The 26470-nt window shown below is 51.5% G+C and overlaps 1 long non-coding RNA gene and 1 other non-coding gene across 2 annotated transcripts in view; one reads left to right on the forward strand and one right to left on the reverse strand.

The window, feature by feature from the left end:
• Positions 1-462: 462 nt before the first annotated feature.
• LOC127041948 (uncharacterized) overlaps positions 463-26470 on the reverse strand; it is a 72021-nt gene continuing 46013 nt past the window's right edge. The window contains exons 2-3 of the long non-coding RNA XR_007771788.1: positions 877-1154; positions 463-667 (exon numbers count right to left, since the gene is read on the reverse strand). This is a non-coding gene — a long non-coding RNA (uncharacterized LOC127041948). The remainder of the gene's footprint in view (positions 668-876; positions 1155-26470) is intronic.
• Positions 9694-9775, forward strand: TRNAS-CGA (transfer RNA serine (anticodon CGA)). Its single transcript has one exon. It is a non-coding gene; the product is annotated as a tRNA-Ser (tRNA).

The raw sequence follows: 26470 nt of genomic DNA on the forward strand, positions 1-26470 counted from the left end.
GAGAGAAACCTAGGAGGACGAAAGAAATTCACAACAGGGAGTCATCCTCATGGATCCAACTTTCTGCTAGGGAGCACATACCACTCCTGGCCAGAGAGATGATCAGCTCTCGCAAATGGCAACATCATCTCCCCTGAAGCCACAGCTAGTCCGGAAACCCACACCCAGGTAATGGGAAGTCCCTGCCTGGAGCCAGGAGGGCTGTGACCAGAGCCCTTCCCAAACCAGATACACATCTCACAGACAGAGATGGTTATTCTTGTCCCAGTTGGGCAGCTCTTGCCTGGCATCAACAGGATTCATGCTGTCACTGCTCTCGATCACTTTCCATCTCACTCAGGGCTGGACTCCATCCCCGCAACTTCTTTTCCCTTGCTATGAAACACAACACAAGAGGAAAAGAAAAAGCAGTGGTGGTGAGGTTCCTCTTCTTGCTACTCCCGCATACCAGGGCTTCGGCTTCAACCCTCCTCCCATTCTGTCATCACAGCTATAATTAGAAATCTGAGCCCGGGGCTCACACCTGCTTGTCTCCCCAATCCTAGGCCCTGTCCAGCATGTCTCCCTCCACAGAAGTTACCTGGCCTCATCTTACACTCCATCTTCATATTGCTCTTCTCCTTCCCAGAGCTCCTGCTCTGCTCCTCAGACCTGTCTGTCCTCAGCTCTGCAGGCAGAGGGGAAGGGGCATGATGGGAACACACATGCCTCATTCCAGACACCACACAGCATCCACAGGGCTACCAAAACACCTCATCTTCGGCCAAAACCACACCTCACCCCAAGGGAGTAAAAAGCCTTTGTGAGCACAGCATACACAAGACAGGAAAAGATTAACACCCACACCCAGCCCAGCCAAAGTGGGAGCTTCCTCACCTTCCCGGCCACAGGTCCATGGGGCTCATGGATGGAGAAGTTTGCTGGGCTGTGGGGGTCCCTGAAGAACTAGCTCAGCATGTGAATGACTGGGATGTATGTGGAGGCCTGACTGTGGGTTGGGGTGTCCAGGAGGACCTAAGGGAAGGGAATAGGGGGATTAGGGATAGAGGAGGGTGGGGTTACAAAGGAGCATTGTGGGAATGTGGGATTTAGAGAGCCCAGAGTGGATGGGTGGCGGCGGGTTGGACAACCCCACAGTGGTTGAAAAGGGGAACCTGGCAGGTTTGGGTGTAGCAGAGATTGAAGATGAGGAACCTCATACCCTGGGAATAGACTGGGGGAGTGGGAGGATGGGAAAGTGGGGCCCAGCAATGAGAAATGGATTGGAGGCAATTAGGGGTGGGGTGCTGAGGAGGAGGATGGGGGGGAGGAGGAGGGGGGCAGGGTGCTGAGGATGGGAAGGAGGATGTGGGAGATGAGGCAAGAGGAGATCGGTGTCAGGGTGCTGAGAGTGGGGGGGAGGAGGAGGTCGGGAGCGAAGGGAAAGGCCAGGTAGAGTGTACACGACGGGGGAGGGGATGCTGGGGGCTGAGGGATCCCCACAGATGGAGGTGAGGCTAGTGAGAGGGTCACAACAGATGAGGGGAGAGTCACAGTGGCTGGGAGGGACACTGGGGGGCAGGTTGCGGGGGGCTTGAAGGGGCTGCTGGGGCCCTACAGAGGGAGAGGAGGGGGTGGTGCTGGCAGGAGAGTCACAGCGGACGGGGGGGGATACCGGGGGGCAGGTTGGGGAAGGTTGAAGGCCCCGCGGCCCCAGGCTGCCGCTTGTGGGGCTGCTCCCAGACAGCTCAGCCCCCACCCCCGTTATCCCCCCAGGCCCAGCGGGGGGGTGAAGCCCTTTCACTCGTGCTGCCTCTGCCCTGTGCCCCCCCCCGCCCGGCTCCCACGGGCCCGGGGCTGCTCCCGGGGCAGGGGCTGGGCCTGGCGCCTGGAACTGGGTGTCTGAGCCCCCGGCCCCCCCCCCGTGGGGAGCCGCCTCTCCCTGTCCCGCCTCAGCGCCCCTCGGCCCCGCCCCGCCCCCCGGCTGCCCCCGAGCCTGCGTCCCCCCCTCAGCGCCAGGCGGGTCCCACTGGTGCCCCCCCCCCGGCTCCCCGTGGGGAGGGGGCGGGGGCAGCGAAGCCTCGGGGCGAGGGAACCAGGCCCGCACCCCATGTGCCGAGTCTCTGTCCCGCGCTCCCTCCACCAATCAGGGAGCGGGGAGGGGTGCGGCGAACTGACGAGATACGGCCCCTCCTCCAATAGAGGCCGCGTGCGAGAGGGAGAACTACGCTTCCCAGTGTGCACCGGGAGGGGGCGCGCTGCCTGTGCAACCTTGCGTCAGTTCCGCTCTGAGACGAGCCAGGAACTACAACTCCCAGCCTGCCCCGGGGCGCTTCCGTCCTCTCGAGCCCAGGAGAGGGCGGGTCCCTGGGTCAATCGCACACCTCCCGCCCCGCCCCCAGAGATCCCCGGCCCCGCCCTCCCCAAGCTCCGGCTCGTGACGCGAACTCTCGTGTCCCGGGGTCTCGCCCTGGCCCCGCCCCCGCAGCGCGGCGCCCCCCACTGCGGTGGGGGCTGCCGGGCGCCTGCTCCTCCCCTGAGCTCGTCTGTGCCCGCCCCGATGTGCCCCGCAGGGCTGCACCGCTCGGGGGGGGGGGGGCGTTGGGGTTAGAGTGGGGGAGGGGCAAGGCTGGGAGCCAGGACTCCTGGGTTCTCCCCCCAGCTCGGGGAGGGGCAGGACTGAGAGCCAGGACTCCTGGGTTCTCCCCCCAGCTCGGGGAGGGGCAGGACTGGGAGCCAGGACTCCTGGGTTCTTCCCCCAGCTCAGGGAAGGGGGGCTAGGGATTAGAGTGGGGGAGGGGCAGGACTGGGAGCCAGGACTCCTGGGTTCTCCCCCAGCTCGAGGAGGGGCGGGGCACGGCTGAGAGCCAGGACTCCTGGGTTCTCCCCCAGCTCGGGGAGGGGCGGGGCACGGCTGAGAGCCAGGACTCCTGGGTTCTCCCCCCAGCTCAGGGAAGGGGGGCGTTGGGGTTAGAGTGGGGGAGGGGCAGGGCTGGGAGCCAGGACTCCTGGGTTCTCCCCCCAGCTCGGGGAGGGGCAGGACTGAGAGCCAGGACTCCTGGGTTCTCCCCCAGCTCGGGGAGGGGAGTGGAGCTTAGGGGGTAGAGTGGGGGAGGGGCTGGGGTGTCTCCTGCCCAAGAGGCAAGTCCAGGAGCTGGTGTCGGGCAGCAGGTCACTTGTGGGCCCCGAGTGTTTGATCTGGAAACAGCTGCCTGTCCCCATGCCTGGGGCTGCGCGTGGCTGGCAACCGTCTCCTTGTACCTGAGAATTATCCATACACCCCAGGGGTGTGAGCCCTGCGCTCCCCTGTCAGTGCCTGGGGCACAGAGCCATGTGTACGAGTCACTCTCTGTGCGAGGATGTCAGTTCGTACAGACTTTGCTGGTGCTTTTTCTGTAGCCTGTGGTAAAATGAGGCAATTAACTAGATGCGTTGATGGAAGTTCTCTGCGTCCCCTCAGGGGTACACATACCCCTGCTTGAGAACCACTGACGTAGGGGAACCCAGGCCCACCCCATTATTCTGACTTCCAACCCCATACCCTGGGCAGCTGGTTCAGCTTTGCTTACCTTGCATCAGCCTCAAGTCAGCTTCACTGGGTCACCAGTTCCACCATGGCCAGACATCAGAGAGAGGAAGTTTCCTTTCAGCTGTAAAAGCAGCAAGGGCTCCATGAGGGGTCGGTGATGGTGGAGCAATTATTGACACTTTCTCTAGTCTCCTTTTCAGATTTTGCCCCATTTTCTCTTTAATTCTCCAATGTTAATTTAACAATTTCAGATTTGGGATATTTTCACACTCGTTTGACCTGCAGCAAATTTCCTTCCTTTCTTTGGGAAATTGTCCTGAATCATTCCCCAGATGAGAAGGGGCTTAATGGATGCAGTTTGCAGAGCCCTGAGACACAGCTGCCTCTGGGGTGGGCTGGGGGGGCCTTTCTCTGCTAGCAAGGAAGGGGACAGGAGGAAAAAGTCCCCAGTGGAGACTGTCCAGCACAAGTTACGCAGTCCTGGCTACTGCTACCCCCAACTGCCAGTCACCTACCTGCCCCTGCTTCTGCCTCCTTCCCACTGCCAGGAAGTTTTCCTGTTCCACGCTCCCCTCACATACCCTCTTAAAGCACCTCCTCAAAGGGCTCCCTGCTGCCGTGTGAATGGTGTGGGTGTGTGTGTGTGTGTGGGGGGGGAATTATTGCTGTCTGTTAATTGAACTTCCACTGTCCTATTACTCTCACTTAATATAAAATATCTTCATATTCGGGTGGTTTTCTCTCATTAGCAAATATTTCTTTTTAGACCCATTTCTTCCCCAGTTCTCAAAGATAGATATAAAATATCCTGTGTGCAGCGCAGTAGTAGGCAGAGTGGTCCCAGGGTACTGGAGGCTTCCCCCTTGGTTTGTATGCAAATGTTTGGTGTTATTCTCCAGCCCATTCCTTATGAATACTAACTTGATGTTAACTGTTTTGCTGACAGCTGTGAATTGAGGGGATCTTTTCACTGATCTGTCTACAGCAACATGCAGATCCCGTTCTTGGGTTGTGTAGCCGATAATCTGTTCTGCTGCCGTCGCTAGGTGTAATGCATGTTCAGTAGGGGTTTCTCCCCTCTTCCCTTTTTGTATTTCCTCTCCCTACTAGTGTTGGAGTGTCCTTCTCCTCAGGTTAGTGTATTAATGATCTCATCTTAGGGTCATATGTGTCAATTCGTTGCTACGACTTCAGAGAACTATCCATGATGACTCCAAGATCTCTTTCCTGATTAGTTGTAGCTAAATTAGCCCCCATCATATTGTATGTTTTCCCAATGTGACATTTATCCACGTTAAATTTCATTTGCCATTTTGTTGCCCAATCATCTAGTTTTGTGAGATCTTTTTGAAGTTCTTCGCAGTCTGCTTTGGCCTTAACTATCTTGAACAGTTTAGTATCGTCTGTGAACTTTGGCACCTCACTCTTTACCCCTTTCTGCAAATCATTTATGAATAAGTTGAATAGGATTGGTCCTAGGGCTGACCTAGGAAAATGACAGCAGCAAGATGGAGTCTGGAGTCACATGGGCAGGTCACATGTCCATGCATGATTCAATTTGCAGGCCTACGACATTGTTTACATGTTAGTTTGAATGTTCCCAGGAAAGCTCAGATGTGGATTGGCATTTTCCAAAGTCCATTGTCAGTGAAGCGTTTCTTGATTAGGCACTTACTGAGAATAGTCCTTTCTCAAGAAGCTGACCAAATGCGTCACTGAGGCTACTTGAAATCAAATACATTTGAGATACAAGTACATAGCCCATATTCATAATTTCAAATACAAAAATGGAACACACATACAGCTAGTATAATTATAACCAGCAAATCATAACCTTTTCATAGACACCTCACATTACAACTTTTGCACAATATTTGTTGCAAATATATAATAGTGGTGGCAGCAATGATCTATATGGTCCCAGTTGATATTAATAATGTCACAGCCTACAGAGAAGTGAGAGGGAGGTGTCTTCTAGCAGGCGTTTCTCCTACATTTCTCCATTGCCACTTGGGCGGAGGCGAGAATGGAGCAAAACACGCCTGGCTCAAGGTTTTGCGTTCAACTTTGAAGATTAAGCCTGAGCCTCTGGCATGGGTGCTGGGAGATGGATTTCTGAGTTGCATCCAGCACAGTCTTCGGGCCTGAGCTGAAACCACTGAGGCCAAGAGAGACGGGTTTCAGGTAGCTTTTGAGGCTCCCAGCAGGTCTTGAGGAGCAAGGGGTTCCCGCCATCCCTGGGGGAGCTCAAACCACCATCCTTTCGATTAACAGCAAAACACAAAGACCCATTGCGCCACAGAGACACATGTCTGCTGTTCCCAAGGCTGCTGCCTAGCAGCGTGCGCATCTGCCTGCCAGCGCTAGAGCTCGCAAGGCAAGTGTGGGTGCTGGAGGTAAAGAGCCAGTAGAGTGACACAGCAGCTCTAAAGGGGGGTGAAGGCCAGGAGTGAGGGGTTCAGGGCATAGGAAGGGGCTCTGGGCTGGGGCAGGGGGGTAAGGATGCGGGAGGGGGTGAGGGCTCTAACAGGGGATGAAGGGCAGAAATGAGGGGTTCAGGGTACAGGAAGGGGCTCCGGGCTGGGCAGGGGGTTGGGGTGCAGGAAGGGGTGAGGGCTCTGGCTGGGGATGTGTGTAACCTTCCCCTTTCCATAGCCATGTGTCTGAGCCACCAGGGCCAGCATGTACAAGGCCTCGCTGCCGAAGCGCTGACAGTGTCCAGTGACGCTACACCTGGCCCTCTACTGACAGCTCAGGGGTTTGGCGTCCTCTGGCACTGAGACACCACAATAATTACAGGGTTATTTCTAATGGGTTAAAGCATAACTTGTGCTGAGATTAACACGTCACTCGTGGGTCTGGGGGTTTTACAGCATGAACTGGCTCTGCGTGTGGGTACTGTGCATGTGTTTGAGTGATACTAACATGGCTGAAACACATAACTCCCCATCCTGGGGGTTTCCATCCCCCTGATTCCTTCCACGGGGGGCGCTGACCCGGCTCCTCTACGGCCAGATGCCCTGATGGGCAGCAGTCGGGATGTTGGGAGAGGTTCTGTTTTCTGTGGCTAGTGACAGCCCCAAAGTGACTCCCTCCAGCCCCCATTGCCTTGCCCTGCAGCTGCCAGTCTCTGAATCCTGGCCTGGAATTCGATTGGAACGAGGCCCCTGGGAGCTGGATAGACCACGGGTCAGACACTACAACATTGTAGCCAGAACATCCATGTCTAGATTTTAAGGCCAGTCAAGACAACTAAATAATCCTGTCTAACCCCCATGCACGTGACAGGCCACAAAGTCACCCCTGCACTGAGCCCAACCACTGGGATTAAACCAAAATATTCCAGCCCTTAGGAAAATATCCTGTTGTGTGCCACAGACGGAGCATAGGAGAGGCAGAGGGGTACCAATACTGGAGGACCCTGAACTGGAATTGATTTGGTGAGATGTACCCAGCTGATCTGGGCAAGTGACTTGTGCCCCATGCCAGAGAGGATGACAAAAACTCCAACATCCCTGCAAGTGTGAGCTGGGGGAAATTCCTTCCTGACCCCAGCAATGGAGATCAGGGAGACCCTGAGCATGAGAGCAAGGCCACCAGCGAAGCACCAGAGAGAAATGGTTTTCTATCTCACCCGAGAGCACTTTCTTCAGCACCCCCTGTCCCCTCTTGCCACCCCCATGTGGGGTGCAGAATCCATCATTGCCCTGGGTACTTTGTTCCAATGTTTAATCACCCGATTGCAAATGTGTCCCTTATTTCTCATTTTACTTTCTCTGCCATTAACTTCCAGCCACTGGTTCTTGTTCTGCCTTTTGCTGCTGGGTTAAAGAGCCCTTCCATACCCAGGATTTTCTCTTTGGGAGGGGATTTACACACTGTCATCAAGTGACCTCTTGGTCTTCTCTGTGATAAACTGAGCAGACTGAGCTCTTGTCTCGCACTGGAAGGCAATTTTTCAGCACTTTTTTTTCTCTTCTCTGCCCCCCATCCAATTTTTCCTTCTTCGTCTTAAAATGTGGCCAAGACGACTGTGTGCAAGAGTCCAGTGTTGGTCTGACCAATGTTCTACAGAGATAACACTAGTGCCCTATATCTCATCACTGTTCTTCTGTCTGTACATCCAAGGACGACCACAGCATCGCACGGGCATTTCATGCTTAGTTGTTTGTTCATTATGACACCTAAACCCTTCTCCGAGTCACAGCAGTCTGGCCTTGCTTGTTAGTAAAGCTCAGTGTGTTTGAATGGGCACAGCTTCCCAAGTGCTCCGTAACATGCACAAGGGATTCCCCTCCTCAGTCACCTTCACCTGCTGCTGGTCTCTTGTCTCTTTCTTCTTCTCCAGGATCCGCATGTGTCATTGTGGGGGAAGTTCTCCTCCTCTCTTTGCCTGGGAGCGATGTGACCCCCCGGATGGACTGACCAAACCCAGGATTCCTTCAGCCTGAAAGCAGAGGGGAGCCTTCACCCGCTCCCTCTTTAAGGCTCCAGTCCCAGGTCCTAAATTTCCTGCCAAAGCACAAAAATCCACCCTGAGCCCAACTCCTCTCTCGGTGGTGATTTCCTTTCTCCCACAAATCTGTCTTGAGGACACAGCCCTGGGAACAGGTGAACACAACCCCGGAGATTTCCCTTCGCAGCCTGCAAGGGGCAGTTTGCCCTATTAAACAGCTTGGGAATGTCGTCTTTTTCTTTTCTCCTTTCAAAAGTAATTTCTTGTATTTCTAGTCTCTTTATATGATCCCCCGATTTGCCGCTTCCAATTCTCTGCTGTACACGCCAGCACTGGATCAGGTGAGGTGCCTGGAGCCATCCTGTAATGGGTACATGGGGGACTTGCAGGATCAGACCCTAAAATCGCTTTGGAGGGAAATTCTAAGCCCACCCAACCCCGACCTGTTCCTGGGAGGTGTCGGTATTGACCCAGGCCGTTGAGAACAATGGAGTGAAGAGACCAATTTTATCAGTAAGTCAGACCCCCCGGCTGCCCACTGACTGGATCACCTCCCCCCAGGTGATGCAAGCCACCCTCCAGAGCCATTGCTGGGCCCCGGGGGGCAGGCACACAAGCCATGGGGATGGGCAGCTCCCAGGAATCTCAGCAACGAATCTCCAGGCCGGAGGGTTTCCCCTAGTGCCGGATCCACCCTCAGGGTCCAGCCAGGCAGCAGCTTCCACTCAAGGCTAGTGCGCTAACAGCAGCAGCATTGCTGGGGGGCTCGGACGGTGACTGGGGCCAGTCACTTGAGCATGAACCCAGCCGGCCCCAGGAGATGGACCCGGGTCACCAGCCCAACCCACCACGCCGCTGCTGCCGCTACCCCGTTAATGCGTGAGCTCCTATGGACCACGCTAGGGAGATCCCCCAGCTGCAGGGTAGATATCCCTGAGCGCCTGGCAGGGCACAGCTCCTGACTGACCTGCTCTGCTGAGTTCTCTACTAGGCTGGGTGGATCTGGGGCCAAGGGTGCTGGGTAACAGGGGGGCGCTGGCTCTGGGCTGGGACTGTCACTCCCCCCCTGCCCATCCAACAGGATCACAGCAAACGAAACCAGCTCAGCCTGCAGGGGAAGAGTTCAGTCCAGGGCCTGGTGCATTCTGGGAGCAGGGACGGTGCAGAGAAAGGGCAGATACAGGGCACCTCTGAACACTCTGCGCAGAACTGCCTGTCCTGACCCACAGCCCCTGTTATCCCAGCCCTGGGCTCCCCTCTCACTGCTCTGCCAGTGCCCCTCACTCCCGATCCACAGACCGCCCCCGCTGTATCTGTGACTTCTGCTAATGAACCACCAATGCGCTGACTCCTCTTGTGAGACATTTCTCTGCACAATACTGCTGCTATTCCAGTTACTGACTCCAGGGAACATTTTCCTTAGCCTGGTTCCGTGTGTCACTGGTTTCTATAGCAAAGACCAGTCCCTGGCCCCTTGGTCCAGACATCCTCATTCACATCAAGCTTCAAGTTGAGAATCATTTCCCATTCCCGCTCTGTGGGAGGGGAGACTTTTAAACGCGCTCTCTGTGCGACTGCACATGGCTAAGCAAAGAGAACAAACCCCAAATCCCCCCTGTGCTTTGGGACCCAGGTTTGCTGTGGGAATTCTGTAGTTCAGACGACTTCACGCCTGGGCATTGTGATTCTTTACCAGTTTCTCTGGCAGTGAGGTAGTTTTGTGCTCACAGCTGTGATGGCCGAGTGGTTAAGGGGTTGGAGTCGAAATCCAATAAGGTTCCCCTGCGCAGGTTCAAATCCTGCTCACAGTGAGGCCTGTGTTCTAGCTAGTCTCTAACTCGGGCAATACCTTTCCACAACCCCCGAGACACTCTCAATTCTCTCCCCACCCCAAGTAAATCCTGTTCTGCTCCTTTCATAGAGATGCCTGGGACACCACTTCTCAGCACCTGAAGCCTCTGGCACTCACCTTGTGCCCCATAGATCAGCCATAGCCCTGGTTCTGCTCCTCTCTCTAGCGTGCGAAAGGAGCAAAGTCAGCGATTCCATGGGTGCTACAGGGCTGCAGAAAAAAAAAAGGTGCCCAGCAGCCACCTCTGCCCCGGCACCTCCCACCTAGCAGGCCTGGCCGACAAGCTTCTCCTTCTGCGCCTCCTGCTGGCCATTGATGGGGTGTGCTGGAGGAGTGAGGAGAGAAAGAAGTGGGGCAGGGTCGAATAGGAAGAGATTTGATGGTTTGGGGGCAGGGCCTGAGGTGGAGCAGGCATTGAGCTCAAAGTCAGCGGCTCTGAGTGCAGAAGCCTTCCCTGAGTCTGAGCTGCCAGGATCCCTGCTGCAGAGCAGGTGCCACAAGTCTCAGCCTCTGTCCCACACATGGCTCTGGGCACCACCAGGAATCATTTGGCTCCTGGCACACAAGGCAACTTAAAAGCTGAGTCCCTGGACAGCAGCTCAAACCCTGGCCCCTCCCATTAAGAGCCTGATGCTCTACTGACTGAACTAGTCAGTCTTGCTAAGAATCTCCACCCCTCCTCTTCTTCTCCACGGCCACTGCCAATTCTTCCTCCCTCCTGCACCTGAGGATCACTACATCTCCTCACCTAGACAGCCAGCCCGTCCACTGCATGCCAATCCCCCATGCCTGAGCCTCCCTGCCAAAGTCCCGCATCTGGCTCCATAGAATTAATTCTCACGTGTTGCTGGGAACTCTACTTCTTGTGCCCAAAGAGTCTCAGCCCCCCTCAGTAGAAGGCCCGAGAAACACAGTGTCTGCCTTTTCTAAAGAAGTGCTTGGAGGGGCTTTTCTCATGTGGCCTAATGGATAACGCATCTGACTTCAGCGCAGGAGATGAGAGTTCAAGTTACTTCATGGTTGTGTTGCTGCAGTTTTACCTTCGTGCTGAAATTCCTGCTCCCTTCAGGGATGGAACCTCTTCTTGGCCGCTCAGGCCAGTGCTCTGGCTTCAGCTAGAGCCCTGGGAAGGAATTCAGGGGTGAGTGTCACAAAGACTGGGGCATGAGCCCCAGGTGCTTCCAGTCTAGCCTCTGCCCTTCCTGACTTGCCAGAGAAAATGGGCAGCTGCCCTGGCTGGCGGGTAGAGCAGTTTCCCTCTTCCAAGAGTGCGCCTGTCCCTGTGCTTGAGGGGGTTGCTACATAGCGCCTTGGGAACCTGCATGTTTCTCTGCTTCTCGCCAGCTGGGGAAAAGCCTCTTGGGGTAAAGTCTCCTGCCCCACGGCAAAAGTGAGCACTGTGAGTGGGAACAGACAGGGGCCACACCAGGGGGCTGGCCCTGCTTTCCTAGCTTCTTCTGATGTTGGCGACAGAGCATCAGCAGCTGCCCTGCATGCTGGTCTGCGGGTCACTTTCAGTGGGTGTTTGGCATGGCAGGAAGCAGCCTGGCTGGGGGTCTTTGTGGCTATCTGCTGGCCATGCATAAGCATGGTCTTCCCCTCCTCTTGCCCTGCCTTCGGTTGCTCTGTGGCTTATAAACTTTCCCTTGAAGCTGTCAGCACCAGCAGCCTCTGCTCTAGGTGTCTGGAGGAGGGAAGGTGTGAGGGGCTCCAGGCTGCGCTCCACCTCCCTCCTGCCAAGCCCTGACTATTAATCCCGGCCCTGGCACTCCTTTCTTCAAGCACCTTGTGGGCCAAAGGAAAAGTGTGGCAGCAAGCACAAGGGCCAAACTTGTGGGAATCAGGTGAAGCAGCAAGAATCCCAACCACCAGGTCAAACCACAGGACTACAGGCAGCCGTAGCCACTTCTACACCCCAATCCATTGCAGCCATCTCAACCAAAGACCTGGCTCCAGTGGGTGTGAGTCACCCAGCAGGAGGGAAAAGACTCACTCTTAAACAACTGGAAACAGGGAAATTGAGCGCTTTGAGCTCCAGGGCTTTACCACAAACCAGCACAAGGTCCCACTGACATTTGAACTCAGACTCTAGGATTCAGAGTCCCAAGTGCTGCCTATTACACCATGGGACCAGCTTGTGCTGCCTTCTCTGGCCATCGGTGACCCTCACGGGGCTGGCTCGTGTAAGGGACTGTTGGCCCTTTACTAAAACTTAGTGGGGTTTTTGGTTGGCTAGTTCCCAGTCCCAATAGAAGGGAGAAGGGTCAATGGGAAATCAGAACCTTGAGACTGACATGCCCCTGGGGCAATGGTCACCAACTGGTAGGGAACACGTGAGAATTTGTTAATGGAGAAAAATTCTTGGTGAAAATTGGCAAAGCTGTGGAGATTCTGAAAAGTTCCAGTGAATATACACATGAAGATACAAACAGAGAGACAAACACACACAGAGAGAAAGAGAAAATCACACACTGCACAGGCCCACACAGACATAAACAAAAACCAAACCCACACAGCGCACAGAGCCATATACACATAAGGGAAAGCCACACAAAATATAGAAAGAACAAATCCACACCAAAAAATACAGCAAAAGCCCACAACAAGAAAGCACAACAACCCCATACCGAAAGAATACTAAGGAAAAAAACAATCTGTATGCAAAAATCATACACACACACACCCAAAACTATGCCAGGCATCCACCAAAATCACACAGGACCCACATGCAGATCAACACAACAAACGAAAACCACATAAACATATAGAAAGCCAGGCAGGGTTGGAGTCTCACAGAGAAGAGAGTGAGCACACAGGTGGTTTGGGGAGCAAAGACTGAGGGGGAGTGAGGGGCAGTGCTCTGCCTGACCCCTCCTGACACAGGTGACTGGTGGAGAGCAGAGCCTGGTAGATCTGTGGAATCTGCCCTGCTCTCTGTAAAGCAAGGGGACCTCCGTGTCTTCTGAGCTGGAATTGTATTTTCTGCAGGACAAAATGATTGGCAGAAGCCATTTGCTTAAAGAAAACTAGTGCTTTAGGTGAGGTTTAAACTCACAGCTTCAGCATCATTCCCCTCAGCACTGCTACTATAAGTCCTGTCACTAACCCCTTGCACCTCTGCTGCCCAACTGAGGGTCTTGTCTCCTTGATTCATGGATGGATTAGGGGCTGAGGGGGTTGCATTAGGAATGGTCAGAGGCCCCACCTGCTTTCCAACCACCTTGTGATGCCGGCCGCAGAACGAATGCTGGTCTGTGTGTGGCCTTCAGTGGGGGTTTGTCATGGCATGGAGCAGGCTGGCCGGGTGTCTTTGTGGCTGTCTGTTGGCCACACATAGGCATGGTTATCTCCTCCTCTTGCCCTGCCCTCGGTTGCTCTGTGGCTTATAAACCTTCCCTTGGAACTGTCAGCACCAGCCGCCTCTGCTCTAGGTGCCCAGAGCAGGAAAGATGTTGGGCTCCAGCCTGGGACTCTTCCTCCTTCCTGCCTAGCCCTGACTATGAAGCCTGGCCCTGGCACTCCTTCCTTTGAATGCCATGTGGGCAAGAGGAAGAGTGTGGCAGCTGCAGGGACCAAAGTTGTGGACATCAGGTGAAGCAGTGAGAAACAACCATATGGTCAACCGCAGGGCTCTCCAGCCAGAGTGTTAAGTTCAAGGACCCCAACCTATAGCAGCCAGCCCATTGAACTGGCCGGACCAAAGACCTATCTCCAGTGGGCATCAGTCACCCAGCAGGAGGGAAAAAACTCACTCTAGTTCACCCTGAGAGAGAGGAGCCAAGCACATTGAGCTCCATGGCTTTGCAGGAAACCAGCATTGCTCCAGGAGGTCTCACTGAGATTTAAACCCAGGATCCAAAGTCCTGAGTGCTGCCCATTACACCATGGGACCTGCTGCCATTTCATTTTCTAGACCCCAGTGACTCTCAGCTGGCTGGTTTGTACCCTGCACTTATTGCTTCCCACTAGCAGCTTCCTCTTGCGGGACTCTCTCTCCTCCTCCAGCGACTGTGGTCCTGCACTATCAGATCCGCAGGTCCTGCCCTGAGTCCCCGCATTCCCCTGCTTTGTCTCCATTCCCTGCAGGCTGCAAAAATGTTAGGGGAGCTGCCTCTCCCTTCACTCAGTGCTCCCGCTCATATTGGCCAGCTGCAGCCTCCTGGAACTCGGCCAGCTGTCATTTGATCTGGTCATAGAGTCACATGCTGACTGGCTCCTCAGCATGGATGCTCTTGTGGAAACCCCACAGGTGACGCTGCAGGACCTGGTACCGTTGGTTTCTTTAATGTTGTGGTGTTTCCCCAGCCGCTGGAACAAAGCCGCCAACAAAGCAGGGGGGGCGGTGGCAGGCTCCAGGATGGAGTTTGGGTGTGGATGGGGTGCGGAATCTGGGCTGGGGCAGGGGGTTGGGGTGCAAGGAGGGCAGTGGCAGGCTCTGGGAGGGATTTTGGGTGCATGAGGTGAAGGTTCTGGGCTGGAGCAGGGAGTTGGGATGTGGCACATATCTCAGGCAGCTCCTGAAAGTGACCCACACCCCCCTCTGGCACAACTCTTACATGGAGGAGGCTGGGGGAATCCCCTGGCACCACTGCCCACAGGCACCACCCCTGCAGCTCCCATTGCCGCAGTTCCAATGGCAGAGTTGACAACTGGGGTGGGGCAGCGTGCAAGAGACACACCCCACAGGGGCCGCAGGGACGTACCAGATACTTCTGGGAGTGGTGCGCCGTGTGAAGCGAGGGTGGGCAGGAATCTGCTTTAGCCCCACTGTGCTGCCGGTAGTGGTGGCAGGAACCCCCGGGTCCTTTCAAATCACCCAGGGCCAGCTGCTCAGGCTTTCTGATGAGGAAGCAAAGGGAAGCCACAAGAGTGGTCATGCACCCCTCGTGAGCAGTTCTGGGGAGTCTTTTGGGAGCTCCTGGAGTAAGCAGCAGAGAGGTGCAGCCTCACCACAGAGTCTGTTTCCCTGGAAGGGAGATGGGGCTGCAGGGTGATATCCCACCTCTGAGCATCCAAGAGCCTCTGCTCCCCTCCACATTTATTTATTAGCAAATAAAATTTGCAGAATTTTAAACTATTGTGCACAGAATTTTTATTGTGCAGAATCTCCTGAGGAGTGAAACCGACTCAGGGAACCTCCTTGAATTGTTACTGCTTGGTTAACCACTCAGCCACCACACCAATGCACAGAGAGAGTGCCAAGCCCTACTGTTATATGGGGGTGGGGGCTGGGGTCAGGTCATACACATTCAGACTGTACGCTCCCCCAGCTACAAACCACTGCTGCTTTCCCATTTAGGACATTAGCCCTTACTGACAAGGTTTGTCTGTGTTCTTTTTTTATCTCATGCTGCTAGTTAGAAGGATATTATTTTTTATTTTTTTTTCAAAAATACACAACTCCCTAAATCTGCTTTTAGCAATCAGAATAATGTAGTGTCACCTTATTTTTGCCTGCTCCAGTAGAAAAGAAGAGGCTTTTGTGGGTTTCCTGACTCAGAGGATGAAAACAAACATGTGTCGGTCCCAGGGGTGGCTCTAGGCACCAGCAAAGCAAGCAGGTACTTGGGGCAGCCCATTTGCAGGGGCAGCAGCTAAGAGGGATCCAGCTTGGGAGCGGTGACCTAGAATCCTACTTTCATCGTCTCCAACTCAAAGAATACTTCCAACACACCTCTGAACAACATCCTAACCCACAGAATCCTTCCTACCAACGTTATAATAAAAAGGATTCTGCATAGACTCCTCCTGAGGGTCGAAACAATAGACTGGACTTCTACATAGATTGCGTCCATCAATGTGCACAGGCTGAAATTGTGGGAAAGCAGCATCACTTGCTCCATAACCTAAGCCGTACTGAACACAATGCCATCCACAGCCTCAAGAACAACTCCGACATCATAATAAAAAAGGCTGACAAAGGAGGTGCTGTCGTCATCATGAATAGGTCGAAATATGAACAAGAGGCTGCTAGGCAGCTCTCTAACTCCACATTCTACAGGCCATTACCCTCTGATCCCACTGATGATTGCCAAAAGAAACTACACCATCTGCTCAAAAAACTCCCTGAAAAAGCACAGAAACAGATCTGTACAGACACATGGCTAGAACCCCGACCAGGTGTATTCTATTTGCTACCCAAGATCCATAAACCTGGAAATCCTGGACGCCCCATCAACTCAAGCATTGGCACCTTAACAGCAGGATTGTCTGGCTATGTGGACTCTCTCCTCAGGCCCTATGCTACCAGCACTCCCAGCTATCTTCGAGACACCACTGACTTCCTGAGGAAACTACAATCCATCGGTGATCTTCCAGAAAACACCATCCTGGCCACTATAGATGTGGAAGCCCTCTACACCAACATTCCACACAAAGATGGACTACAAGCCGTCAGGAACAGTATCCCCGATAATATCACGGCTAACCTGGTGACTGAACTTTGTGACTTTGTCCTCACTCACAACTATTTCACATTTGGGGACAATATATACCTTCAAGTCAGCAACACTGCTATGGGTACCTGCATGGCCCCACAGTATGCCAACATCTTTATGACTGACTTAGAACAACACTTCCTTAGCTCTCGTTCCCTAACGCCCCTACTCTACTTGGGCTACATTGATGACATCTTCATCATCTGGACTAATGGAAAAGAAGCCCTTGAGGAATTGCACCGTGATTTTAACAATTTCCATCCCACCATCAACCTCAGCTTAGACCAATCCACACAAGCGGTCCATTTCCTAGACTCTACTGTGCTAATAAGCGATGGTCACATAAACACCACCCTATACTGGAAATCCACTGACCTCTATACTTACCTCCATGCCTCCAGCTTCCATCCAGGACACATCACATGATCCATTGTCTACAGCCAAGCTCTAAGATACAATCGTATATGCTCCAATCCCTCAGACAGAGAGAAACACCTACAAGATCTCTATCAAGCATTCTTAAAACTACAATACCCACCTGCTGAAGTGAAAAAAACAGATTGACAGAGCCAGAAGAGTGCCCAGAAGCCACCTACTACAGCAAAGAAAATAACAGAACGCCACTAGCCATCACCTACAGCCTCCAACTAAAACCTCTCCAGCACATCATCAAAGATCTACAACCTATCCTGAAAGATGATCCCTCACTCTCACAGATCTTGGGAGACAGGCCAGTCCTTGCTTATAGACAGCCTCCCAACCCGAAGCAAATACTCACCAGCAACCGCACACCATGCAACATAAACATTAACCCAGGAACCTAACCTTGCAACAAAGCCCAATGCCAGCTCTGTTCACATATCTATTCAAGCGACACCATCATAGGATCTAATCACATCAGCCATGCCATCAGGGGCTCATTCACGTGCACATCTACCAACGTGATATATGCCATCATGTGCCAGCAATGCCCCTCTGCCATGTACATTGGCCAAACCAGACAGTCTCTATGCAAAAGAATAAATGGACACAAATCTGACATCAGGAATCATAACATTCAAAAACCAGTGGGACAACACTTCAACCTCTCTAACCACTCAGTGACAGACTTGAAGGTGGCAATTTTGCAACAAAAAAAACTTCAAAAACAGACTCCAAAGAGAGTGCTGAACTCGAATTAATATGCAAATTAGATACAATTAACTCAGCCTTAAACAGAGACTGGGAACGGCTGAGTCATTACACTAATTGAATCTATTTCCCTATGTTAAGTTCTCCTCACACCTTCTATGGGTCATCTTAATTATCACTTCAAAAGGTTTTTTTCTCACCTGCTGATGATAGCTCATCTCAATTGATTAGACTCTTCCTGTTGGTATTCATACTTCCACCTTTTCATGTTCTCTGTATGTATAAATATCTCCTGTCTGTGTGTTCCATTCTATGCATCTGAAGAAGTGAGCTGTAGCTCAGGAAAGCTCATGCTGAAATAAATTTGTTAGTCTCTAAGGTGCCACAAGTACTGCTGTTCTTTGCGGATACAGACTAACACAGCTGCTACTCTGAAGCCTGGGAGCTGAACACCAACAGGGGGCCCTGGGAGCTGTAGTTCCTTGGTTAGCTCCCTGCCTATAGAGCCGGCCCTGGAGCAGGGAAAGAACTATATTTCCCAGCATTCCCTTGGCTGCTATCAACAGGGAAGGGAGGAGAAGGGAGTATGGTAGCTGAAACCTCATGCTGCAGCTCGCTGTGGCTCACTGCTAGAGCGGGGTGGCACTGTGAATGGGGAACAAATGTGCCCAAGGAGTTTGGCCCAGATACCCCCTTCAGAAGACATCCCCAGACTGGCTTAGGGACACTGGTGTGACCTCACCTTGCAGCCCCCAAAGAAGGAATTGGGTGGACTAAATGGACAGTGCCCCTCTCTATCTGAAGCCTAGCAAGGGAGGTATGTGGGTCCCACTAGAATTTAAAATGCAAAGTAAGGGAGGGGAGGCTCTACTGGACCTGGGCAGCTTTAGATACAATACCAGGCACATAGAAGGATTTCCACTTCTGAGCCATGGAAGCAGAAATTGACTTTTCCTTTCCAGATTTAGCTAATATTCAGAAAGGGAATCTAGCACCTGCCTTCCAGATTTGAACACCTCAAAATTCAGGAGTGCTCAAGCTCAGTTTGGGCAGCTGGTACTTCATTTCTCCCAAATCAAATATACTGATCCACTGTAGAAAAAGTAGGATGAAATTGAGCAAGAAATGCTTCCCAGAGGTTTTTAGGACTGGAATTGCTATTTTCAACAGCCTTTTTGTTTGTTTAAAAGGAAGACAGTGATATTGCACTGGCAAATTCCCCAGAGAAGGGTGGAAGAAAGAATAATAAAGGCACCTCAACTTTTCCTCATTGATGGAGGACAGTCTTACAATATGCATCCAGATATCTTCCAATCACACAAGCTGAAAATTGTTCCACTTTACTGCAGCTTTGTAACCATGTGGGAACCAATCCTGTCTGTGTTCTGTGCACATCCAAAATTCCTGCTGAATGACCCACCCTGGGAGCAAGTTACCAGTGATCCAGGGCTGGGGCAGAAGGAGTGTGCAGGTAGAGGGAGGAGCCCAGGGCTGGGGCGGCAGGGGGTGCAGGTGGAGGGGGCAGAGCCCAGGACTGGGGCAGCAGGGGGTGTGTGGGTGGGGGAGCATTGATGGGGGGAGATCCCACAACTGGGGTAACATGGGGTGTGTGTGTGCGAGGGCCCAGGGCTGGCTTGTCAGGGGGTGCGGGTGTGGGGAGGAGATCCCAGGGCTGGGACGGCAGGGGGGTGAGGGTCACAGGATAGAGCCCAGGGCTGGGGCAGCAGGGGGGTGAGGGTCAGGGGGTAGAGCCCAGGGCTGGGGCAGCAGGGGAGTGGGTGTGAGGGGAGGCCCAGAGCTGTGGAGGCAGGGGGTGTGGGGTGTGGGGAGAGCCCAGGGCTAGGGCAGCAGGGGGATGGGGGGACAGACAAATTTTTTTTTGCTTGGGACAGCAAAAAACCTAGAGCCAGTCCTGCCTCTACATACCGTAAGGTAGGTAGGAGCGGATCATTATTATCCCTACTTGAAAGAGGGAGAAGCTAAGGCTGAGAAAGGAGAATTGACTTGTCTTAGGTCACACAGCCAGCCAGTGGCAGAGTTGGGAGTAGGACCCAAGAGCCCTGATGTTCAAACTAACCATTGGATCTTGAATTTCAGAGATTGAATGACCTGAGTAAAGTGCTCTCAGATGAGCTCCAGACCAACAACAGTGACAGTAACTATTCAGCAAGTATTTGAGGAGAACTGCAATGTTAGAGAGAATCGTGAACTGCTCAGAGACCATTAGTGCAGAGAAGCAGCAAAATTCATCAAACATATAAGTGATTCTGACTTATTTACTTGGTCTTCAAAGAGAACAACAAGGACCTGAGTCTCCTCCCTGTCAATAACCCCCAGCTCAGCCAATCAGGGTAGAGACTGAGGATGAAAGGCTGAGTGTTCTCACCAGAGAGCCCAAAGGATGCCCAGATCACTGGTGGGAATCACTGCCCAAGCACTATTTCAGCCCCACATTTTTGGGTGGACCTCCCATAGTGGGAGTTGCCGAGCACTCCCCTGCAACACACACACACACCAGAGGGGACACCAGAAGCAAGAGAAGAAGAGAAAGGAGGGAGGGATGGATGGAGGAAAAGGTGAAACGAAAAGGACAAACCGTAATGTTCCCAGTGATTCTAAGGGACAAAATCCCAGGTACAGAATAAAATTCTGCCACCTTAAGCTCGTGTTTTCCATGCCTAGAATTCAACTGTCACCAGATGGATCAGACTGAACAGGTTTCAAACCTCGAGGAGGCTCTTACCTTCTAAACAGGGACGGTTGTTTTCTAGTAAAATCAGGAAAAGGGAAGGAGAAAACTCAAAAGAGATTCCTCCTGGTGCTCACGTACCTGAACCCAAATACTTTCTCAGTCCTCAAAGAGAGACCTGGAGAAGGAGAATTGCTGAAGCAAAGCCACAGGGGTCTCTGAGGTTTCCCTGGCCCTTCTCCCCTGTGCTGCCTGGCTGATGTCAGCATCTCTCTGTGAGGTCACCACCTCCCCACCACCTTTGACCAATAGTCTGAGGTCCTGCAAAAGGCCTTTGTGATGTCACTGCCACACCCCTCCCTTTCTGTGCTAATGTCCTGCCTCTGGCCAGGCACTTTGGAGGTTTGAGCTATTCCCTGTGGTCACCCCACTCAAGGAGCATTCGTTCTAGGAAGCAAGCCGGCTAGACAGGAAAACATCAGATGCTGCTGCCAATGCTACACTCCGTTTTTCAGAAATTAGTCAACTTTATGGCCAGAAGAGATGATTAGAGCATCTAATCTGACCCCCTGCATCTCACGGGTGATGGATAAATCGATGAATTAAAGATAGGTAAATGGATGAATTGAAAATTTGTTGTATGCAATACTAGCCTATGACCTGCTGTCACTATGACCTACTGTCACAAGCACTGGTCGGTAAACACTGTTAGTACTATGGTCAAGGAAAGCAACGTGGAATGTAGACATCAGCAGGTAAATAAACCTATGTACTTACGACCCCTGACTCAGGATGACTCAGGAAAAACATGTTCCGACCAGTGTGGTCTGATATGATGTGTAAAATGCTATAAATATACAATGTAAAGCTTGTCTCGGGGTGCCCTTCCTCTGGCATTAGTCGAGGGGGACACCCGCTCAGCTGATCGTACAATAAAACAGTGAAGCTCTCTGTGTCTCTCTTTGGAGTAATTGGGTAGCTCCGGGGAGAAAGAGCCTAATTTGGCTAACAAATTGGCGACCGCGGCAGGACTCTCCCTGTAGAGGGCGCTGACGCTATCGGTGGCTAGTATGTTGGTACCGAGAAAAGTGGCCACCCCGAGCTGATTGTGCGGCTCGTGTTCTCGGACCACTGCCGCCAACCGGGGCAGCGGTGTCCTCTCTAGAGTAAGTCCCAAAAGGACACAAGAGCACTGAGTTTTTGGTTCCTCAACGTCCCCAAGCCGGACGCGGCCACTCCGGGTGGTAAGTGCATTTCCCTCCAAAGGGTTGAGGATTAGCGCCCCCGAAGTGTGGGTTGGACGACGGAAATTGCAACGAGAAGGTATACTACTGGTAGCATTGTTATAGTTTTGTGAATAATTTGTGTGGTATTAGTTTATGGGTTGTTTAACACAACTCTTAACCCTTTTGTGCCTGCTTGCACTTTTCTTCCTTCTCCTTATTGTATATTGGAAGTTCAACTCGTGTATAAGCATTTGGTGTTTCTGTGTGGAAGGCGAGTGATTGCTACTAGTTACATCTGGGACTAAGCTGACTCTAGCCGCTCCAAGACTCCTGCAAGGGGAAACCCGATGACCAGGATATCTTGATTGCAAGGGGGGTCAGCCGAACCTCAGTGAATATCTGTTGTGAATCTGTATGTATATAACATTTGAGTCTTAAGTATGGGGTCTATAGGATCCACTCACAATTCTTATTCAGGAACACCCCTAGGATGCATGTTAAATAACTGGACAGCATTTAGGCGCCAGGCAGATTATGGGACGGTATTATGTAAAGAAGATCTGATAAAATTTTGCACGATAGAATGGCCAACATTTAAGGTAGACTGGCCAGATGGTGGTACATTAAAATTAGATATTGTACAGGCTGTGCATGGTATTGTGACCCGAGATGGGCATTGGGACCAGTATCCGTACATAGACATTTGGCAGGATCTGGTAGCCAATCCCCCTCCCTGGTTACAAAAATGTAGGCAGAAAACCCTTAAGATTTTGTTGGCCCGAGCCCCGGTTAAGAAATCCAATACCCCCGCTAAAAGGCCATGCCCTCCCCCTGTAATCCCACAACCTCCAGAATATATGATTCCTCCTCCTCCCTTGTACCCAAACCTTTCTCATCTGCAGGCAGGGGAGGGCACTAGCACCCCTTTCGTGTCTACAGGGGACAAAGAGGATAGAAGAGTAGAACAGGACTCTATCAGGATTTCCCCTGACTCCACACAGAAAGGGCCCATATATACTTATGAATTAAGAAGTAAGGACCAAGGTGGCTCAGCATATCTAATGCCTCTACGTGAAACTTTAGGAGAAGATGGTAAAATGACCATGGTATATGTCCCATTTACTACAAGTGACTTATATAATTGGAAACAATAAAATCCGTCTTTCTCGGACGATCCAGCCCCCCTTACAACAGTCTTTGAAATGCTAATAACAGCTCATAACCCTACATGGACTGATATGCAAATAGCTTTGAGAACATTACTGACAGCAGAGGAAAGGCGAATGGTTGTGGCAAAAGCCCGTGAGTGGGTCGCAGAGACAGACCAGTTAGCCTCAGTGGCTAATCGAGTGCCTGAGTGCGACCCTGGATGGTCATATACCGAAATAGGACGAGCTGAACATGCTCGATATGCCGCCACCATAGTGCAGGGTATGAAACGTTGCATTTGAAAAACCCCCAATTGGGCCAAACTATATAATATCAGACAAGAGAAAAATGAGAATCCAGCTGCTTTTTATGAGAGACTTTGTAATACCTGTAAAAGATACACAGACTTGAACCCAGAGGATGAAAATGGGAAATGTGTGTTAATTCCTCTCTTCATTGGTCAATCCTATGAAGATATTAGAAAGAAATTGCAAAAGTTAGAGGGAGCATCCGGAAAGAATATAGAGGAGCTATTACAAATCGTTCTAAAGGTATATGATAGACGGGAAGATGAAGAACGTAAGAAGGGAGCTCGGACCCTAGCAATGGCTTTAAGAAAGGGAAACGAAGGCGTTGGATATGTTGGGGAAAGAGGTAGGAAAAGACTTCCCCACTTAGGGCGCAATCAGTGCGCCATCTGTAGAGAGGAGGGACATTGGAAAAATGAATGTCCTAAAAGACGATTTATGGAAAAGGGACGTAAAAATGAGGCTCCAGCACTTCCAATTTACTATAACACAGCAGATTCGGACAGTGCTTCTCCCCAATAGGGGGGCCGGGGGACCCCGCGGCCCCTCTTAGCAGCACAAGCTGCTGAGTTGGATCCCACGGTACAGATTCAGATAGGGGGCCGCCAAATAGAAGCCCTAATAGACACCGGTGCTGCCCTTAGTTTACTCCCTAGTGTTGAGGCCCCCCAAAGGAAGGCTGTAGGACATGAAATAGTACAGGGAATCGAAGGACAGAAGATGGCATTAAAGAAAACATTGCCCCTTTTAGTTAAAATAGGAGACCATCAGATCTCTCATCAGTTTGTCTGTAGCCCCTCATGCCCCATTGCCTTGCTAGGACGAGATATTCTCACTAAATTACAGGCAGAAATCTCGTTCAGCAATGGAACTATTGAGGTGAGGCTTCCAAAAAAACAAGCTTCAAATTATCAGATGGCCTTATTGTCTGCCAAAAATACAGAATACCAGAGTACAGAAGGGGACCTGATACCAGTGATTAATCCTGAGGTCTGGGCAGAGAAGGGAAGTGTCCCACGGGCTCGGAATGCCTCCCCAGTACGGATACATCTTAAGGAGGGGAGCAGTCCAATCCGTGTCCGACAATATCCTCTGAAGTTGGCTACACAAATTGGTCTAAAACCCCTAATTCTCAAATTTGTGCCATGTGGCTGGCTCAGGGAAGGCACGTCCCCATACAATACTCCAATAATAGGGGTGCCTAAACCTAATGGACAGTATCGATTGGTACAAGACCTAAGACTGGTGAATAAGCAAATAGAAGCCCCCTTTCCAGTAGTTCTGAATCCCCATACTATCCTTAGTCAGATTCCCAAGACTCATAGCTGGTTCTCTGTAATAGATTTAAAAGATGCCTTTTTCTCTATTCCTCTACACCCTGACTCACAAAAGCTGTTTGCATTTGAATGGGAAGATCCAGACACCCATTACAAGGCTCAGTATCTGTGGACTGTCATCCCACAAGGACTTACATGTGCACCTGAGATTTTTGGCAGCCAACTAAAAAGAGACCTTGCCCCATTCCTTGCTAAACACCCCTCATGTAACATAGTTCAGTATTGCGATGATCTGCTTTTAAGTACTGACAACGAGACATCTTGTAAAGTGCAAACAGTAGAGCTCCTTAATTACCTCGGGTTGCAGGGGTATAAAGTTTCAAAGGAAAAAGCCCAATTAGTGAAGCAACAGGTCACTTTTCTTGGATATCATCTATCCAAAGGAAATCGCAGATTGGGAGAAGAAAGAATCCAGGCCATACTCGCTTGTCCCCAACCACGAAATCCCCGGGAGTTAAGGGCTTTCTTAGGATTGACCGGATTTTGTAGACTCTGGATCCCTGACTATGGGGGAAAAGCCAAATCCCTATATGAATCCTTAACTAAAGAAGGTTTGCTCTATTGGAAATGGACCAGGGAGATGGAAAAAGCATTTCGAGAGCTTAAGACAGCTTTAACTCAGCCTCCTGCTTTGGCTTTTCCAGATCCTCGAAAGCCATTTATCCTGTATGTCCATGAGAGAAATGGAGTAGCAGCAGGGGTCCTGTGTCAGCGCTCAGGACCAATCTGGCAACCAACTGGTTACTATTCAAAACTATTAGATCCTGTTGCCAGGGGATGGCCTGCCTGTTTATGAGCTGTTGCAGCAACCAGCCTCCTTGGTCAGGAAGCTGAAAAGTTAACCCTGGGTGGGGACACTGAAGTTGTGGTTCCCCATGGAGTGCCTCAAATATTAGGGACAGGAGCCGGAGAGAAACACTTAAATCCCAGTTGGCACTCACAGTATGAGGTAGGGCTTTTATTAGCCCCCAATCTAACGTTTAGGGCTGTTAGCTCTCTTAACCCAGCAACCTTGTTACCAGACCCTCGGATTTCTCAGGAATTCAGTCCCACTCATTACTGTGTTGAAGTTTTGCAGCAAGAAACTAAACCCCAACCAGACCTCTCCGATGTGCCCTGGTCAAACCCTGATATCGAAGCATATGTAGATGGGTCTAGTTATATGTTAAATGGTAAGCGGCATACTGGGGAAGCAGTGGTGGTTAAAAACAAAGGAGTATATAAGTTCAAATTGAGCCCTAACATATCTGCTCAAGCAGCAGAATTAGTAGCCCTTATCGAAGCCCTTAAAATGGGAGCTGGAAAGGTTCTTAACTTATATACTGATAGTCGTTATGCTTATATGGTGGTGCATGCCCATGGAACTCTGTGGAAAGAGAGAGGATTCATTACGGCTTCAGGCCAAAAGATTGCACATGGGGGTCTTATCAAAACCCTCCTAGATGCCCTGATGCTTCCCCTGCGGGTCGCCGTAATCCATGTGCGTGCCCATGGGAAGACCCCTCAAGCTGAACAATGCAAATATAATCAACTAGTTGATCAAGCGGCAAAAGAAGCCGCATGAGAAGGAGCCGCATGGCTCCTCTTGACACAAGATACTGAAGCTAAGGCCTCGCCTCCTCAGTATACAGCGGAGGAAATACAATATGCCCAGAGCATAGGGGCTCAACAGATCTCCTCAGGATGGTGGAAACTACCCAGAGGAGAGATCTTTGTTCCCCGGCCCATGTTGAGAGAAATTCTTACGCTCTTACACAAAGAAGGACATATGGGATCGGGAGCAATGGTTGATTTGACCACCCAAACTCTTAAGGGACTGGGCATGCATATGGAAGCCCAGAGAATTGTTATAAATTGTCCTACTTGTCAACAAACAAATCAAAAAGGATGTGGTCCGCCTGCCCCTATGGGCGGCCGACCATGGGCCACATACCCTTTTCAGAAATGGCAAGTCGATTTTGCTGAAATGCCCCCATGCAGGGGCTACAAATACATACTTGTTTTTGTTGATCAACTCACTGGGTGGGTAGAGTGCTTCCCCACCAGACATTGCCAGGCCCGAGCTGTTACTAAAGCTTTACTGCAGGAAATCATTCCTCGATATCACCTCCCGGAGGTTATCGATTCTGATCAAGGAAGTCATTTCCTGTCAAAGGTAACACAACAAATATCCCAAGCTTGTGGTATACAATGGAAGTTGCATACCTCATGGAGACCTCAAAGCTCTGGGCAAGTAGAAAGAATGAATCGAACTTTGAAGGAAACTCTTACTAAATTATGTATGGAGTCTGGATTAAAGTGGCTAGATGCTTTACCCTTGGCCTTGACTAAAATTCGAAGGACTCCACGTAAGGGATTGAAATTATCACCTTCGAGT

Source organism: Gopherus flavomarginatus, unplaced genomic scaffold (assembly GCF_025201925.1).
Source record: "Gopherus flavomarginatus isolate rGopFla2 unplaced genomic scaffold, rGopFla2.mat.asm mat_scaffold_111_arrow_ctg1, whole genome shotgun sequence".
NCBI lineage: Eukaryota > Metazoa > Chordata > Testudines > Testudinidae > Gopherus > Gopherus flavomarginatus.